Raw genomic sequence first — 16,885 nt, forward strand, 5'->3', positions numbered from 1 at the left:
CAGGCCCCACATCCAGCTCCCTTCACTGGCCCCTCCCACAGCCCATCACCAAGTGAGCTGCATGATTCTTTTTTTCCCCACATTTTTTATTAGATATTTTCTTCATTTACATTTCAAATGCTATCCCAAACGTCCCCTATACCCTCCCCCCGGAGCTGCCTGATTCTTAAGAGCTTGTGAGGAGGCTTCCTCAGGGAGTAGTATCTGCATGCGCTCAGTTAAAGAAGGGCCCTCAGCTGGTGAGGGTACACCTGAGCACACAGATTTGGGAAGGACACTTGTGGAGCAGTGACACAGAAGAGGACATCATAAAGCCCGCCAGGTCAGCTAATTAACCCTGGCAATCAGTAGAGTGGCAGATGTCATGGCCAGGTCACCCTTACGTCCTGAAATATCTTTTTAATATAATCTGTATACAATCCCTTTATTAGATGCAAGATGCAAGACTTGGGACTGTTTTATCCCCCATTTCATGAACTCTTTGCTTTCTTTTTCTTTCCTTCTTTCCTTCTCTCTCTCTCTCTTTCTCTCCTTCTTTTTCTGTTTAATGACAGGGTCTATATATGTAGCCCTGGCTATCCTGAAACTCACTATGTAGACCAGGAACTCACAGAGATCCTCCTGCCTCTGCTACTCAAGTGCTAGGATTCAAGGAGTGCCCCAGCATGCCCACTAGTCTTCACTTTCTTGATGGTACCCTCTGAAACACAAGTGAGAGCAGTTCTGCTGACTCCTAATGATGATTTTACTGTCATTTATGATTTGATAGACTATTGCCTAGCACAGGGGGCATGAGGGTTTATGCCCATTATTATTCTCTCTCTCTCTCTCTCTCTCTCTCTCTCTCTCTCTCTCTCTCTCTCTCTCTCTCTCTCTCTCATAGTGAGTAGTGAGCCCCTCAGGTACAATGCTGAGTGGAAGAGACAACCCAGGCATCCTTCTCTTGCTCCTAATTATAGGGGGAGAACTTCCCACTTTCTGCCATTAAGTATGGTACTGGCTATGAGTCCTCCACAAGCACCTTTGTCAGGTTGAGAAAGCACCTGTGTGTTCCTACTTTTTCTGAGTGCTTCATGAAGAAGCATTTAATCATATTAAGTGTTTATGTGTCTATGGAGACCATTTAGTACCTTTTGTCCTTTGTTCTATTACTGTGACATAGTACACTGAGTGGCTTCAGATGTTGAGCCCACCTTGTATTCCTGAGATAAGAGACCATTTTTTCATTGTGTCTAATCCCCTTTAATATATTCCTGGACTCTATCTGTGCTTTGGGGGTTTCGTATCCACATTCACAGGGAGATATTGGTCTACAGTTTACTTCTCTTGTGATGTCTCACGGGTGTGAAGGTAGCAAAGCCCAGATTCTCGGGGCTGACTGTGAGGTCTCTGTGTGCACTAGTGTGTGCATGTACAAGTACATGCATGAGGTGGTGAGAGGGGCTGCTTGCTGGTGTATCTGTGTCACAGACGGTCCATACATAGTTGGCCATTTGGATTTGCTTTCTGTGTGAGAACTCTCCTCATATATTATTTGGATGCATTTGGTTTGGGATGAATCCATCTTTGCAGGAAAGGTTCCTTAAATTTTTTTGCTTGTTCCGTTGCCAAGGAGAGGCTAGAGCAGGAAGAGTCATCTGCAGGTCTGGGTGAGACATTTGCTCAAACTCTTACACATTAGCCCTGTCTCTGCCGTGCCTGGAAGCTCCAATCCTGGAGGCTCTCAAAATCTCCAGTCAATAAGCCAGCTGTCACCTTCTGGAGCAATGTGAGGAGTACGTGGGAAGAGGCTTTGGGGATCAGGGCTGGCTGGATTCCAGGCAGGTGAGACGGCTTCGCTGGATAAAGGTGCTTTCTGTCAGGTTGTTCCCAAGAGCCACATGGTGAAAGAAGAGAACTGATTTCTGAAAGTTATCCCCTCCACATATGTGCCATGGTGCACACACACATGCTGATACACACACACACACACACACACACACACACACCCTCAGACCCACATAACAAATAAATAAACAAATGTAAAAACACTTTAAAATGCCTGCATTATAATTTCCTTCTGGAGCTGGAGAGATGGCTCAGCGGGTAAGAGCACTGACTGCTCTTCTGAAGGTCCTGGGTTCAAATCCCAACAACCATCCCATAATGAGATCTTCTTCTGATGCCCTCTTCTGGTGTGTCTGAAGTCAGCTACAGTGTACTTATGTATAATAATAAATAAATCTTTGGGCCTGAGCAAGCAGGGACTGAACAAGCAGGGCTGACCAGAGTGAGTGGGGTTGACGGAAGTGAGCAGAAGTCCTATCGGGTCTCCTGGTCCCTGCTCTGTCCTGTGCCCTCTGTGGGGCTCTGGACTTACAAGGTGTACCTTTTAACTTGTTGGTTGTTATTTTAATAGTGTTTAATGGAGGCAGAAGTATAAGCAGGGGTAGTTAACTGGACAGTTCTTGAGTGGTGTTTCTGTCTCAAAGTTGGGGAACCCACCCAGAGGGTAAGAGTGGAGCTCTTAGTGTGACTCTCCCACTCCTGCTGCCTCATTGCTCTCTGAGGTTCCAAGCAGGAGATAGAGGCTCTTCTGACCCATTTCTGATCCCCAGGGTTAGGGATGGAATCTAAACCATTCCTCATAGGCTTAGGGTTTTTCAGCTGGTATTGTTATTTTTTTTGGGGGGGTATGGAAACTTTAGGAGGTGGGATCTGACTGGTGAAATTGGGTGCCTAGAGGCAGGCCTTTGAAGGTTATGGCAGGCCTTTGAAGGTTATATCTTGTTTCTCTCTCTCTCTCTCTCTCTCTCTCTCTCTCTCTCTCTCTCTCTCTCTCCCTCCCTCTCTCCCTCCCTCTCTCTCTCCTTCCTTGTCAGTCATGATGTGAACACCTTCTGATGCTATGAATAGAACATTGTGGCCTTTATCACCATGATGATCAAAAGCCCGCCAAGACCCTGAGCTTTCTATTCTTTTTTTTTTTTTTTAAAGATTTATTTATTATATGTAAGTACACTGTAGCTGTTTTCAGACACACCAGAAGAGGGCATCTGATTTCATTACAGATGTTTGTGAGCCACCATGTGGTTGCTGGGATTTGAACTCAGGACTTCTGGAAGAGCAGACAGTGCTCTTAACCTCTGAGCTCTCCAGCCCAAACTTTCTATTCTTGCTTCCATCAGGTATTGTGGTCAGCAAGAGGCAAAGGGAACTAAATTCACTTGGAGGTGTAAATGTGTCTGTCACTAAGGACCCTCCCAGACCCCTGTCAGGAATTCTGACCAGAAGGCTTCATTGTGTTACTAAGAGATTGTGGGAGTGGGTAGTCCCCAACAAGTGGTTCTGATCTAATGATTGGTCTGTGGTCAATGGTAGAAGGCTGGCTACATAGGCACACTGGTCTAGAGCAACCCTGGGAGGTGAGTTCCCAAACAGACCTCAGAGAGCCAGAGGAGGTCTGGCTGCATATGCTTTGATGAGAGACTACCCTTCCCTTGGTGAGCGGTGTGAGGTGAGAAGAAAGGGATGCTGGGAATATGTACTCGGAGGTCCTTGTCCCCAGCACAGCCAGCCGTGCCCAAGCAGCCTCCAAGAGGAGATGCCCTGGCTGCAGGCCAGCTTCTGGCTTCTAATACCTTCCTTTCTGGATGTATTCCCATCATAGCCTTCAATGCAGCACACCTTAGGCCCATACTCCAAACAGGGACATCACTGGGGATAAGCCTCAGGGTTTGCTATAGGATCCATGTTTGTTGGACAATGGAACAGAACGCTGCCCTTAGACAGCACTGGCTCACAGACATGACATCCTCTGAGGATACAACTTTTCTTGATAGGTCGCTTGAACCAGGCAGGGTGTAAACATTCCTGTCCTCTCAGCTAGGCCACCAACACAGCACGCCACTGGGGACAGAGAGGAAAACCAGTGAGGCAGCTAGATGGCCCAGATTCCAGGACTCTTGATGAAACCTGAGGTCCAGGGAAACACCAAATGGCAGTTCAGTTCAGTGGGTGTCCTCAATGGAAGGGACTTCTCATCTTTAATTTCCCAACTCTGACAACCCTATATGAGGGAGTCTGGCCAGAGCATCAATTTTGAGTGGTTTTTGTGTGCCAAGTGCTTTGCTGAGTATATCCTCTTTGCTTTGTTAATAAGCCTTGTCAGGGCACCTGTTCCATACCAGGATCATTGCAGGGAGAGATGAAAGTCCAGCAGAAAGCAAACCGGACACCAGCCTGTCCTCTCAATACTCACACTCCAGTGCAGGGAGAAGATGGGGCGGGGAGGAGAGAGCTCACGAATAAATAAACAGCATAGTGGTGTGCACCTTTAATCCCAACACCCAGGAGGTAGAGGCAAGAGGATCTCTGTGAGTTCAAGGCCAGCTTGGTCTACCTAGCAAGTTCCAGGTCAGCCAATGCTACATAGTGAGACCCTGTCTTTTTTTTTTTTTTTTTTTTTTTTTTTTTTAGAACAAAGTAAATAAACAAATGATACTATAACATGCTAGGTGGTAAAGTGTTACATAGGAAATAATACCTGGGAGGGAGTCTCTTACCAGCCATGAGGTGGCTTTGGAAGGCAGTGCTCTAGGCAAAGGCAGGAGGCCTGTGAGGAGCTGGCCATGAACACTACTTGTGAAAGGCAAATGTGCTGCAGACACAGGCTGTGCAGAAGCCCTGGGGTTTTGTGGCACAGCAAAGTAAGGCCCTATGGGAGGGGTCTTTGTGGTGAATAGAGTCAGAGCAGGGACAGACCACATAGTGACGAGAGTGAGGTGAGATCCAAGCAAGTTCTATGATACAGGAGCAACACCTCTGTGTATGTGAGAAGGTTCACCCTCCATCCCTTGGTACTTGAGTCCTTGGTTCTTGCTACACTCCTGTCATATACACCACAGGTAACATATGTGCTCAAGAGATGGCTGACCTGTCCTCCCGTCTTGCTGGGCTCCAGAGACTGGTGAAGGGTGGAGTCACAGGATCTGGCCGTGCTGCTGACTCTCTCTGTATGTATGTGTGTCTGTCTGTCTGTCTGGACCGACAGCTTATCTGGAACTTTTTCTTTTGAATGACAAAATGGCACTGTCCACTCTACTAAGCACAGGGTGACCATCTGGACATAGAAGGACAGTCACCGAGTCAGGATCTGGACTCAGCCAGTTTATCCCACTCTCTCTTAGTGGTTATCGCTCTTCCTACCTGCCTCCCCAGCCCTGAGCACCATCAGCAGTGGATGAGTGAATTGACATTTGCCGTCCAGTGGGTCTGCAAGGGCTGCAGGAAACAGAGACTTAACACAAAGGCAGTCATTACTCATCACAGACATTCCCAATATGCAGAGTATTATAAAAGCTCAGACAAACATGGCGGTCCCTCAGAACGACCCAACACTTGACCTATATTACCTCAGAATCAGACAAGAGGCCCTCAAGGGGAAACCCCTGAGCCACACCTGGGAGTCCCTCTGCCACAGCCACCCTTCCTAAAGCTTTCCTGTTATCAATGGGGCAAGCACAGGAAAACTAAGAGGGTAGGGATTGCTGCTGGGTGGCTTTGGAGATGGTGCAGGTCATGGGGTATGACTTAGTGACTCCTGCCACTGTAGCTGTGATGAGATGTGGATCACGATCAAAGAAGGTGGGCCTGGGTATAGACTCCAGAGGGAGGCCCCGGCTACTACCACACTGCACATCCCCTACCTGGGCTGTGTAGATAGCCTGGCAGGGTCTAGCATTCATTCCGATCTAAGATGGCAGAGCCCACTCCAGCAGGCATGCATACACACACACATGCATGAATGCATGTGTGCATACATGTATATACTGTACACATATGCAGCACATGTAAATCAGACCATATGCATACAAACTACACTCCCCATATACAAACCATACACTCTCCATAACACACACACACACACACACATAGGTACATGTGCACATAAACCTCATACATATAAAACTATACCCTAACCCACATGTGCTTTTATATCATGTATGCCAATCTACCTTGCAAAGCTCAGAAATCCTTTATGGAGAGCAAGGGAGCAGACAGCTGCTCACATCTTTGCTATGCAGCCCCCAGCCCATCCTTCCAGTCCTTGGAGCTATAAAAAGTGGCTCATGCACACAGGGCTCTTCCCATCTGCCCTGGCTGTATCTCATCTGACAGAATGCGGCATTGGCACTACCTGTGATGTCAGAAGAGTCAATGCAATTGCCTGCAGAGGATTTTGGCCAACTTAGGGTCAGAGAGTAGGAGCCACTCTGGCTTCTGTCTATCCCTCCAGAAGACAACACACCCATGACAGTGGGTTTGGGAACAGTACCGGGCAGGAAGTACCTGGTGGGCAGGCCAAGTACTGAGATGAGAAAGCAGAATCTATAGTTACCTGCTTTTGGTCCAGGCCTGCCCTGAAGTCAGAGGAGACAAGTACTCTTGATTCTTTGGAGATTCTGGGACTATCCTATTTCTAATACCCTTGGCCCAGGCAAGGCTACAAATGAAGGAGCTCAGCCAAGATGCAGCACTGGTTTCTGTGTAGGAAAAGCAGTGGGGGCCTGGGCTCAGCTGTTACAAGAGAATATCTCCTCCAGAGTGTTCTAGCCCAGTGCTCATGCCCAGAAACCTCTGAGACTCCTAAACCTCAGGACTTGGGAGTGACCTGGTGCTCACCAGCAGCTGCTATGCCCGGGCTGTTCACATGGTCCCTTCTCAGCTGTACTGACCCCTGCACACTTATGTCCCTGTTTGCTCTGTCCCTGCTTCCTGGTTTTTGCCTCTCAGCTACCAGCAATATATGATCATCTCATTCGTGTGTCTGCGCCCTCCCGCAGAGTGTTCCAAATGTCACAGATTCTCAGAAAACATCTGTGAGAACAAACCAAACTGTGAGAGGCCTCTGGCCACCTGCCTGGGAGGGAGAAGTAGGAGGATCTGTCTGCTTCCTATCCTTACTACTGGGGGGGGGGGGCGTCTCTGCTGATAAGAAAAGAACCCCAGAGTCACAAGACTGGGAGAGGGCTGAGGGCAGACTTGGCAGCAATAACTGTCCTGTCCTAATGTTAGAAGCCCAAATGTGGTCTAGGTTCCCAGGAAGTGTCAACCTGTGACTCTAGGAGCTGGGGCTCAAGAGGGTGGGGTTGAGGTGAGTTCCCAAGTAGACAGGGGCATAGGTGACCCCAAAGTGCAGATAAATGTGCTAGCACCTGCTGAAACCACAGCAGGGGAGCTGGGCTAGCCTGGGATTGAGGAAGCTGAGAAACTGGATGGCGTTAGTGACCATGGCCCTAAAGCCTGCCTCACCTTCCCTGCCCTCCTCAAAGCAGAGTCTGTTGTTCTTTGCCCCTGTGGCATTTTCCCAGGCTTGCCACACCATCCCTGAGACCAAATGGCCCTGGTATGTGACCACACACTCTGAGAGCTGTATTCAGAGCTATTCAGACTTAACTCTGAGGATGGGCCCTCAGAGTCTTACAATGGAAATGTGCATCCAGCCAGCTCACCCAAACATCCTCTTCCAGATGGACTAATGAAGCTTCCCTTGCCAAGAAAGGCATCCCAGAGCCCAGCACAGCCACTGCCAGAGGGCAGCCACAGGAAATGAATGTAGGGCGTCTATAAATGCAGGGAAGGCTTTGTAATGTTGGGGCGGGGAAGGGGAGGGTACCAGGGCTGCCAAGAACCCTGAAAAGATCACTTCAGGTACCTGCTCTCCTACAGGCTTGTGTCCCCCTCCCCCACCCTGCACACCGCTGTGAACGCCAGGCTCAACATCGTCTGAAGCCATTTGCTTCCCATAGCAGCTGCTCTTCCTGGGGCTTTCTATGTAACCATCAGCAACATTGGGCAGGGAGTGTAGTTATTTTCATCACTGTGGTGGCTGAAGAGTACTTTATAAAAGCAACTTAAGGAAGGAAGGAGGGAGGGATGGGGGAGGGGAGGAAGGGGAGGAAGAATAAATCTGGCTCACAGTTTGAGGGTACAGTCTGTCACCTTGCCGGAAGGCATGGCAGCAGTAGTGAGAGGCAGCTGGAGGCAGCTGGTGACATTGTGTCTATTGTTCAGAAGCAAAGTGATGGATGCAGGTGCTCAACTCTTTTGTTCTCGGTCAGTCAGGTATCTCCAATTTATGGAATCATGCCAATAGTACCATTTAGAGTGGTTCTTCCCACCTCAATAACCCCAATCTAGATAATCCCCTACAGACATGCCGGAAGGTTTGTCTCTTAGATGATTCTTCAAGTTGACAGTCAACATTAGCCCTCACAGAGAAGGACCTAGGAATGCTGGAGGCTTCTGAGTGACAGAGTCTCTGTAGTTGGCTGTGAAGATTCATTAAGTCTGTAGCAGGCTTGTCGAAGTGGGTGACACCTGCAATGCTAAGAGCAGCTCCAGGTATGGCTCTATGCCCTGTGGGCACCACTCCATCACCTTCCCACTTTGGCACGGCCAACTCCCTCTCATGTGATACTTGCACCACCCCCAGGTCAGCTGCTAGCGATGCTCTGTTTGAACCTCCGTCACATTACATACAGCATTTTGGGAGTATAGCCGCAACCAAAAATACCCAGGTCAGAGTGGAAACACAATATCTTAGTGACTTACCACATACCTGAAGCCTTAATGTCACTCACTCTCATGAAGACACCACAGGATGGTTGGACAGACACAGAAGGAGGGGACAGAATGAACCTGTCAACTTGTGGTATGATGGCAGGGAGGTGGTGACATGGTCCCAGATGTCACCTCTCCCACATGTAACTTCTTACTCCCACCCAGCCAGGCCTTGGCACCAGCTTCCTCATGGCTGCTAGTGGACAGAGTCCATCAGTTGTAACAGACCCACTGACTCTCCACAGTCCACTAAAGAGTTTTAATATTCACTCAAGGATGGATTCCAATTAGTTTTGGCCTCATGCTAACTAGACCTGACTTCTCTGTGGACCAGAAACCACATCATGATGCTGATTGGGGAGGGTAGGACCACCACTAACCCTTGAGACCCAGCATGGCTGATGCTAGCAGCCACTGCCCCACCAGTTCACTGATTAAGTGACCCATCACAGTTTGCAGTGGGAAACAGTCTATGCAGAGAGAAGGGCTGGCTGTTCTGGGAATTCTTTTGGCTCCTAAAGTAGGAGTAGCTGCTGGGTTTTAAATTCTGGAAATCTCACGGTCAGTAAAGTGTTTGGGCTTTGCATTTGCAAGACCTAGGTTTTCCCATCCTCTGATACCTCTGGAGTCCCAAGGAGCTTCCATGCTACAGAAGGTACCCCTTCCTCTGAGACCGCTCTTCACTCACTAACCCTTTGACAAAATGCTTTAGAGAATAACTGAAGGATGTGTTCTTGCTTTTTAAAAGGGATCTACAGCTCCAGGGCTACATATGGGCATCCAAACACACACACACACACACACACACACACACACACACACACACACACACAAATAAATCTTTAAAATATAAAATAAGTGTTTGTGGTAAATAAGGAAAATCTGAAGTGAGCTGGTCTTTCTGGTCCCTGATGCTGGGCTGGGGAGTGAGGCACAGTAAGGTACTTTACAGCACACTCTTTTTGGGATGCTGATTTTTAGCATCCCTGATGGACAAGGCTGAGATTCAGCATGCCTGAGCTCTTTGACTGAGGTGACAGAGTCAGTGAAGTAGGAGGCAGGATTCAAATAGATTGTTCTTGTCTGAGGTTGAACCAAAATCATGGAGAGAGCTAGGCACGCTGGAGAAATCCCAAAAGGGTGATGAGAGAGATGGGGGTCTCTCAGAGCCACCCCCTTCTACCCAAGTACAGCAGCCCCTCTCAGTCCACTCATCCCAGGGACACCTGGGAATGATGGAAGTGAACCCTGAGAGCCGCAGGGCATAACTACTGGGAAGGATGGTTAATGGCCAGTTTTTTTCTGAGCACATTTTGACAGTCTGACACCCAGCGGTGGGGGAGGCAGTGTGGAGAGGGGTGTCATTAAAGCTGTTATTGCTCTATTAAATTTCTCTAGGAGCATAAAGAGCTTTCATCTGCCTTAAGTCCTGTGATCACAGTGGAACAAATTATCACCTTTTAAACTGGATCCGTTTCCGTGAAGCCCTGCGTAATATGTCCCTGTTGGTGAAGCACACCCACCTCTCTTCCATTTCCCGGATTCCCTGTCCCCTCTTCCTATAGTTCTTTTTGACATTTTCTTTTCACAGCCCTCCAATTGCCTGAAGACATTCTTGTTGATTTTGTAGTAAAATCTCTATGGCCTGCATTGCGCTGAGAATACAGACCTGGGGTTTATTGATCAAAACCTGCAGTGCTTCAAAAAGCAAATGCGATGGGAGGGAAACAGACCACTCGGGTCTGAGGCCAACACCCTCTTATTTCATTTTAGATTTTCCAAATAAAAATGTGCTTCGGTGGTAGGATTCTAAGACTTCTCTGGTAAAATCAGACAGTACTGGACATTTCTTTGTAAATGAACTTATTGTGGAAATCCCATATTTACGAAGCATTTACAGCTGGGTGAAAAAACCAAGACAACATGAGAGGGTCCTCTCAACTTGCCAGCAGGACTCCCCAGGTCCCAAGCCAGGAAGAAGAGAGCAGTGGATATATACCAGCCATCTCTCTTCTTTTTATGCAATCCAGGATCCTAGCCCAAGGAATGGTGCTGCCCACAGTAGGTATTCTCACCTCCATTAATCTAAACAAGATAATCCCCCATAGATTCCATGCCCAGAGATCCACCTCCCAGGTGATTCTAGATCTCATGAAGTTGACAGTTGAGATTAACAATCAAAGGTTGCTTTTTAAATTTTGTTTTATTGTTTTCTTAAAGTATTAAGGAGTGAACCCAGGGCTTTGTACATAATAGGCAAGCAAATCTACCATTGAGCCACATTCCTCTGCCTTTGTTTCTTGCATCTTGTGGTACTATCTATTTAAAAGGTATCTCCCAAGTTCACCCATCAGAAAGAAAAAGCTAGAAGGGATGGAGGAACAGGGGATGATGTTTATGGTATATAGTCATCGAAGAGCAATAAATACTCTGTCCAATTTTCCTAAGCTCCTTTGGTCTCAGGTCCACACTGAACTGCAAGGAAGCCTGGAAAATGTACTCCAGAGAGAAAGGTTAATGTTAATGGCTTTAGTAGTCAGCTTCCAGTTTGAGTCATATACTAGGTCTTGCTTTGAGAGAACCAAAGTGGGGAAAATTAAAAAAAAAATGAAGTCTGTGGAAGCAATGGATGAGTGTGGAAGAGATGAATGAGTCTGTGGAGGTGATGGATGAGTCTGTGGAGGTGATGGATATGTCTATGGTGGTGATGGGTGAAACTGTGGAGGTGATGGGTGAGTCTGTGGAGGTGATGGATAAGTCTATGGTGGTGATGGGTGAAACTGTGGAGGTGATGGGTGAGTCTGTGGAGGTGATGGATAACTCTATGGTGGTGATGGGTGAAACTATGGAGGTGATGGCTGAGTCTGTGGAGGTGATGGATGAGCCTGTGGAGGTGATGGATGAGCCTGTGGAGGTGATGGATAAGTCTATGGTGGTGATGGGTGAACTGTGGAGGTGATGGGTGAGTCTGTGGAGGAGATGAATGAGTCTGTGGAGGTGATGTATGAGACTGTGAAAGGAAATTAAAATTCAAGGTCCATGACTCATGTGGCTTGCTAGTTAGCAGGGCTTTTTGGACCTAGAGCAAAGAACAAAGGTTGTAAAGTCATCCCAGGAACCAACTAGCCATAAAGATAGGGAAGACATACAAGAATGTCCAGACTGGCCTGGCACCTCCCTATCTCCCGCCCTTCTGACATGAGTTAAATGTTAACCAGATGCTCTACTGTTACCTCGCTCTGAACTTACAGTTTGCTAATGTTTAAACTGTCCAATTGTGTGAAGCCACGCCAATTCTTCCCCTACCCCCACTCTTTTCCTATATAAACCCCTAGCTTCTGAGCCTCGGGGTTGACACCCCTGTCTCCTGCGTGAGATGTGTTGGCCCGCGGCTCTGTCATTAAACTACCTCGTGTGTTTGCATCAAGACGGTCTCTCATGATTCCTTTTGTGTGTGCCAACTTGGGACTCGAGTGGGGGTTTCCCCTCTAGGTTCTTTCAACTGTAGATGTGATGTCTTCATGAATCTGAAGCCAGAGAGGTTTGAGAACAATGTTAAAAAAAAAAAAAAAACCTATGTGAAGAGGCCCTCTTTGGAGCCTTGAACCAAGAACACAACCTCATTCTGGAGACTGAAAATCCATGTCCAAGGGTACAGGGATAAGAGGAGTGGCCTGAGTAGAGCTCCTTTAGCAGACCCCTCTCTGAGGCCACTGAAGCAATAAAACTCAAGGGCCTGGAAGTCTGGGCCAGGTTAAAGGCATGTCCCTGAGCCTAGGACATAGAAGGTGGGCAGCTGACATTTTTATCTTGAATGAAGGCTGTTCTGTCATTAAATCTATTTGTTCTTTCTTTGTTTGTGTGTGTTGGATATATACATGTTCACATGTATTCACATGCATGTGTCAGAGAGGAATTTGAGGTTAGGATTAGCTTTAATTGTAACTTTGCTTTAACTTAAATTAGCTTTAATTGTAAATTTAACAGTCAACAGTTGACCAGGAGAGCCTCAGTTGAGGAACTGCCTAGAGCAGATTGGCCTGTGGAGATTGATTACTAATTGGTGTAGGAGCCAGCCCACCAGCACCACGGGTGGTACCATCCCTAGGCAGGTAATGTTGGGTTGTATAAGAAAGCTACCTAAGCAGGAATCTGAGTTAGCCAGCAAGTAGTGTTCCTCCATAGTTTCTGCAACAGGTTCCTGACCTGACTTCCCTGTGACCTGGAAGTCAAAGATGAGATGAACTCTTCTGTCCCCAGCAGGAAGGAAACTAGGACAGGTGTTTTCCTCTATGGTCTCTCCATTTTAGTATCTTAAGACAAGTTCTATCACTAAACCTGGATCTCTCCAATTTGGCTACAATGACTGGCCAGTGAACCCCAGGGGTCCTCCTGCCTCTGCCTCCCCAGTGCTGGGATCCTGGGGTTGCAGGCATGCTCTCCCACAGCAGGCCTTTCACTTCCTTGCTGGGATCCAAACTTAGGCGCCCATTTGCCGCAAGCGCTTTACCCACTGAGCCACTTCCTCAAACCTATTTATGTTGTTTGTTTGAGAAAAGGCCTCACTGTATACGCCTCTGACTGACCTAGAATTTGCTATGTCAATCAGACTGGTCTTGAATTCACAGAGAACCACCTGCCTCTGCCTCCCAAGTGCTGGAATTGAAAGCCTCATGCTTACTTTTTGATTGAACAGGAAGCTGCTGGCAGGATTCACATTAGGCGTGAGCACCTCACATTAGAGCTGGGGAGGGCAGGGTTGGTCTGGACTCCAGTTCACCCGTGTTTTCTGTTTCCTGTTTCCTCACGCATTCTATCAAGCATGTGACTGCTGGTATTCAGCCCTTAGTAGGAAGGCCAAAAGCATCAAGAAATTACTCATCTAAGTGAGATCTAAACCACTCTGCCTTTTCATCATGTCGGCATTTGTTGTAAACATCCTCTACCTGCAGATTCTATTGTTTAAATGTTACAAACTATTTCAGAAAACAGGTTCCTCCTCCAAAAATATGGGTCTCATATATCTTCTTACGTTTGTGTTTGGCCTTGTTTAAACCTCTGGCTGGTTACTGAAGGACCACAATACTGGGGGAAAGGTTGGCAAGGAGGGGCTCTAACTCCAAGCCAGCTGAGGGAGGGTCCAGTTGCAGGTGGGTCTAATGTGGTTTTACTCAGGTTCCAGGGTCAGGCTAACCAGTGGCTTGAGGCTACCATCAAAGTGCTGTGGGATCAAGAGCCCTCGGGGGCATCAAGACACTGCTGGCCTTGAGTTCTGAGGAAGTGTAGGGAGGTACTCTTGTTTTCCAAAGGTTTGAGCTTTCTGTGGTCAGCAGGAAGGGAGGGGTGTGAGGGAATGACACCACTTGTGTTCAGCAGGGTTTTTTTTTGGGGGGGGGTGTCTCTAGGGCTAGGACATTACTCAGAAGGCTGACTGCTGTCACAGAACTTCAGAAGTGTCAGGATGTTGTACTCTCCAAATGAACAAGACCTTGCCCTCTCAGGCCCTGACATCCTGAACTCTGTGGTCGCAGGGGTCAACTGGCTTGCCTTTCATGGATCTTCAGTGGTTTCCTGCCTCCTGCCTCTCACCCATTTGTCTACTTTGCTGCCATGTTGCTGGGCTTGACATAGAGTCCTGCACAGGAACTTTGGGGATGCAGTTAATCATGGCAGGAGGCACCGGTGGTGCATTCGTTTCTATGGCTCTTGGCTCACAAGCTTCTCCTTCATTGACTCCAAAGCCCATGCGAGCATCTTCAAGCCTTCTCTCTGGTACAGTCTTCTTGTTCTCCCGCATGGGGGTACACACTCTGCCCACCCCGATAATCTCTCCATCACAGCATCCTTGATTTGGTCACCATGGCATAGGTTTTTTCCAAGTAAGGAACATTCACAGGCCTCAGAACTCTCCACACAGGTACCTTTGGTGTCAGTTATTCTTCTGTAGGGTGGGTAGGGATGCGACTGGGGTGGGGGTAGGGGAGTTGAGGGGTGATTTGGGGAAGTGGGAGGGAGATGGACTGTACAAAAAACTAATGAAGGGTCAGGAACCCAGATCCCCACCCTGAAGACAAAAACATCCTGCCCTTCCCTTCCCCTACCTACAGGCCTACTCCACTGCCTCAGGCCTCTGAGCTCTGGCAGCTGACTTTGGAGCCAGAGCTAAAGGTGGGAGGAGTTCAGTATAGTATAGTCATTGGCGGGTAGGCTGACCTCTTACAATTTTGAGAACTTACAGGATGGAGCCATATCTTCACATTAGCTGCAGTCTGTTCTTGGCCAGGTCCTGGGGGTTCTCGTCTGCCTGCACTTCAAAGAAAAGGTCTAGGTGGAGCTAGTAGGCTTAGTTCTAGCTGTGTTTCTTTAATGGGTATTGCATATGATGAGGCTGGACTCTTTATTACTACCATGAACAGCCAGTCCATCCACCCCTCTGCCTGGGTGTGACTGGGCGGGCTCAGAGCTTGATGGTGTGCTTGGCGCTGATCTTGAATGGCTTAATAAAATGCTTCTCTCATTTTCACTCAGCAGCCCTGGTGGCAGAGATTCCTGAATGGGGGGGGGCACTAAGGGGTTCCCTGTGACCTGCCTGACACCCACAAGTGTCCTTGCTCCCTGCTTTAGGCAAACACACTACACTATTTTTTGCATCCATTTGCACAAGGCATCCAGGTATGTTTGAACATAGAAATTATGCTTGTTCTTCATATCTGTTAGCAAAGGATGCTGGGAAAGAAACAATGTCTCTCTGGTGGCTGTAAGTGTTCTCTGTAGCCTGGGGCCCCTCTGCCTTGTTTCTCCATATGTAGTGTCATTTGTAAAATAGATTTTCACAGCAAATCATAGATAAAGGACTTTCAGAAACTATTTTGGGTAACAGTAGAAATCTCTCTCTTCCTTATCTCTCCCTCCCTCCCTCCATCCCTCTCTCCTCTGTGTTCATGCATGCATACAGTGTATTCCTGTGATTGTGGTCTTTCTATGCCGCATGTCACCTCTCCCCTTTACCCTTTACCCACCTGGGCCAGCCTGGGATGAAGTTCCCGGTCAGCAAATGGACCCTTTCTCTGTGGATTTGCTTAGTGATTTAGAATTATCAAGAAGATTGCCTGGGTATCTGGTCTTGATTTCCTTTGCCCTCTCTTGAAAACTCTGAACTTTCTAGAAGTTTCCAACTCATATCTGGCAACTTCATGAGGAAACCCTGTAGATGCCATAGGTTCTAGAAGACCCAGAGTTACCATAGACTTCGGAATCATTGACCTGTGAACATGACCTACTCTGACCAGGGCTGGTTCCTTGGGGTCCTTTCTCATGAAGGTCAGTTATCTTTGAAAATACCCTTTCTGGATTTCTGAGAATTCTGGGTATTCCAGCTACCTTAGCTATGTAATGTTAGTGTAACACCAATTGCAGGACTGGAGAGACAGCTCAATGATTAAGATCCGGGACTGTTCTTCCATAGGACCCAGGTTCAATTCCCAACACCCACATGGCAGCTCACAACTGTTTGTAACTTTAGTTCCAGGGGATCCAACACTCTTACACAGACATACATATAGGCAAAACATCAATGCACAATAAATAAATCTTTTTTAAAATTTGCAGAACTGTGCTCTGTCTGTATTGAAACCTTGCAGTTTCTCCTAACCTCTGTTTCCCTCCACATAAGATAGTGCACCCCTGTTGTCCCAGGCATTCAGGAGCCCAAGGACCTTATAAATCCAGGACCCTGAAGCCAGCTGGTCAGTATGGGACACCGTCTCACACCAAAATAACAAAACCACAATAGGCGTATGCAGTTGTGGCCAAGTGACTATAGTGATAGATTAGAAAATATATATATATAACAATAAAGCCAATAAAATACAATGGTGTCAATACATATATCCTTGTGTGTTCAGAACATTCAGTTCTGGGGGCTGGTGAGATGTCTCAGGGAGAAAACCTGTAATCCCTGGGACCCACATGATAGGAGAGAACTGACTCCCTCAAACTGTCCTCTGACCTACACACAGGCACTATGGCACATGCATGTACACTCAAGCTCATATGCACACTCATGCTAACACATACACACACACAATGTTAAAAAAAATGTCTATTCTGTCCAGATGTGGTGGGGTATGTTCTTAAGAGATAGAGGCAGAAGGATCAGGAGTTTAAGATCATTTTTGCTACATAGTGAGTTCAAGGTCAGCCTGAGCTACCTGAGACCCTGGGTTTTTGTTATATGTTTGTTTGTTTTGTGTGGTTGTTTTAATCACTCATAAAATACTCA

This window comes from Mus caroli, unplaced genomic scaffold, assembly GCF_978045245.1.
Source record: "Mus caroli unplaced genomic scaffold, Mus_caroli_1 scaffold_14, whole genome shotgun sequence".
Classification (NCBI taxonomy): domain Eukaryota; kingdom Metazoa; phylum Chordata; class Mammalia; order Rodentia; family Muridae; genus Mus; species Mus caroli.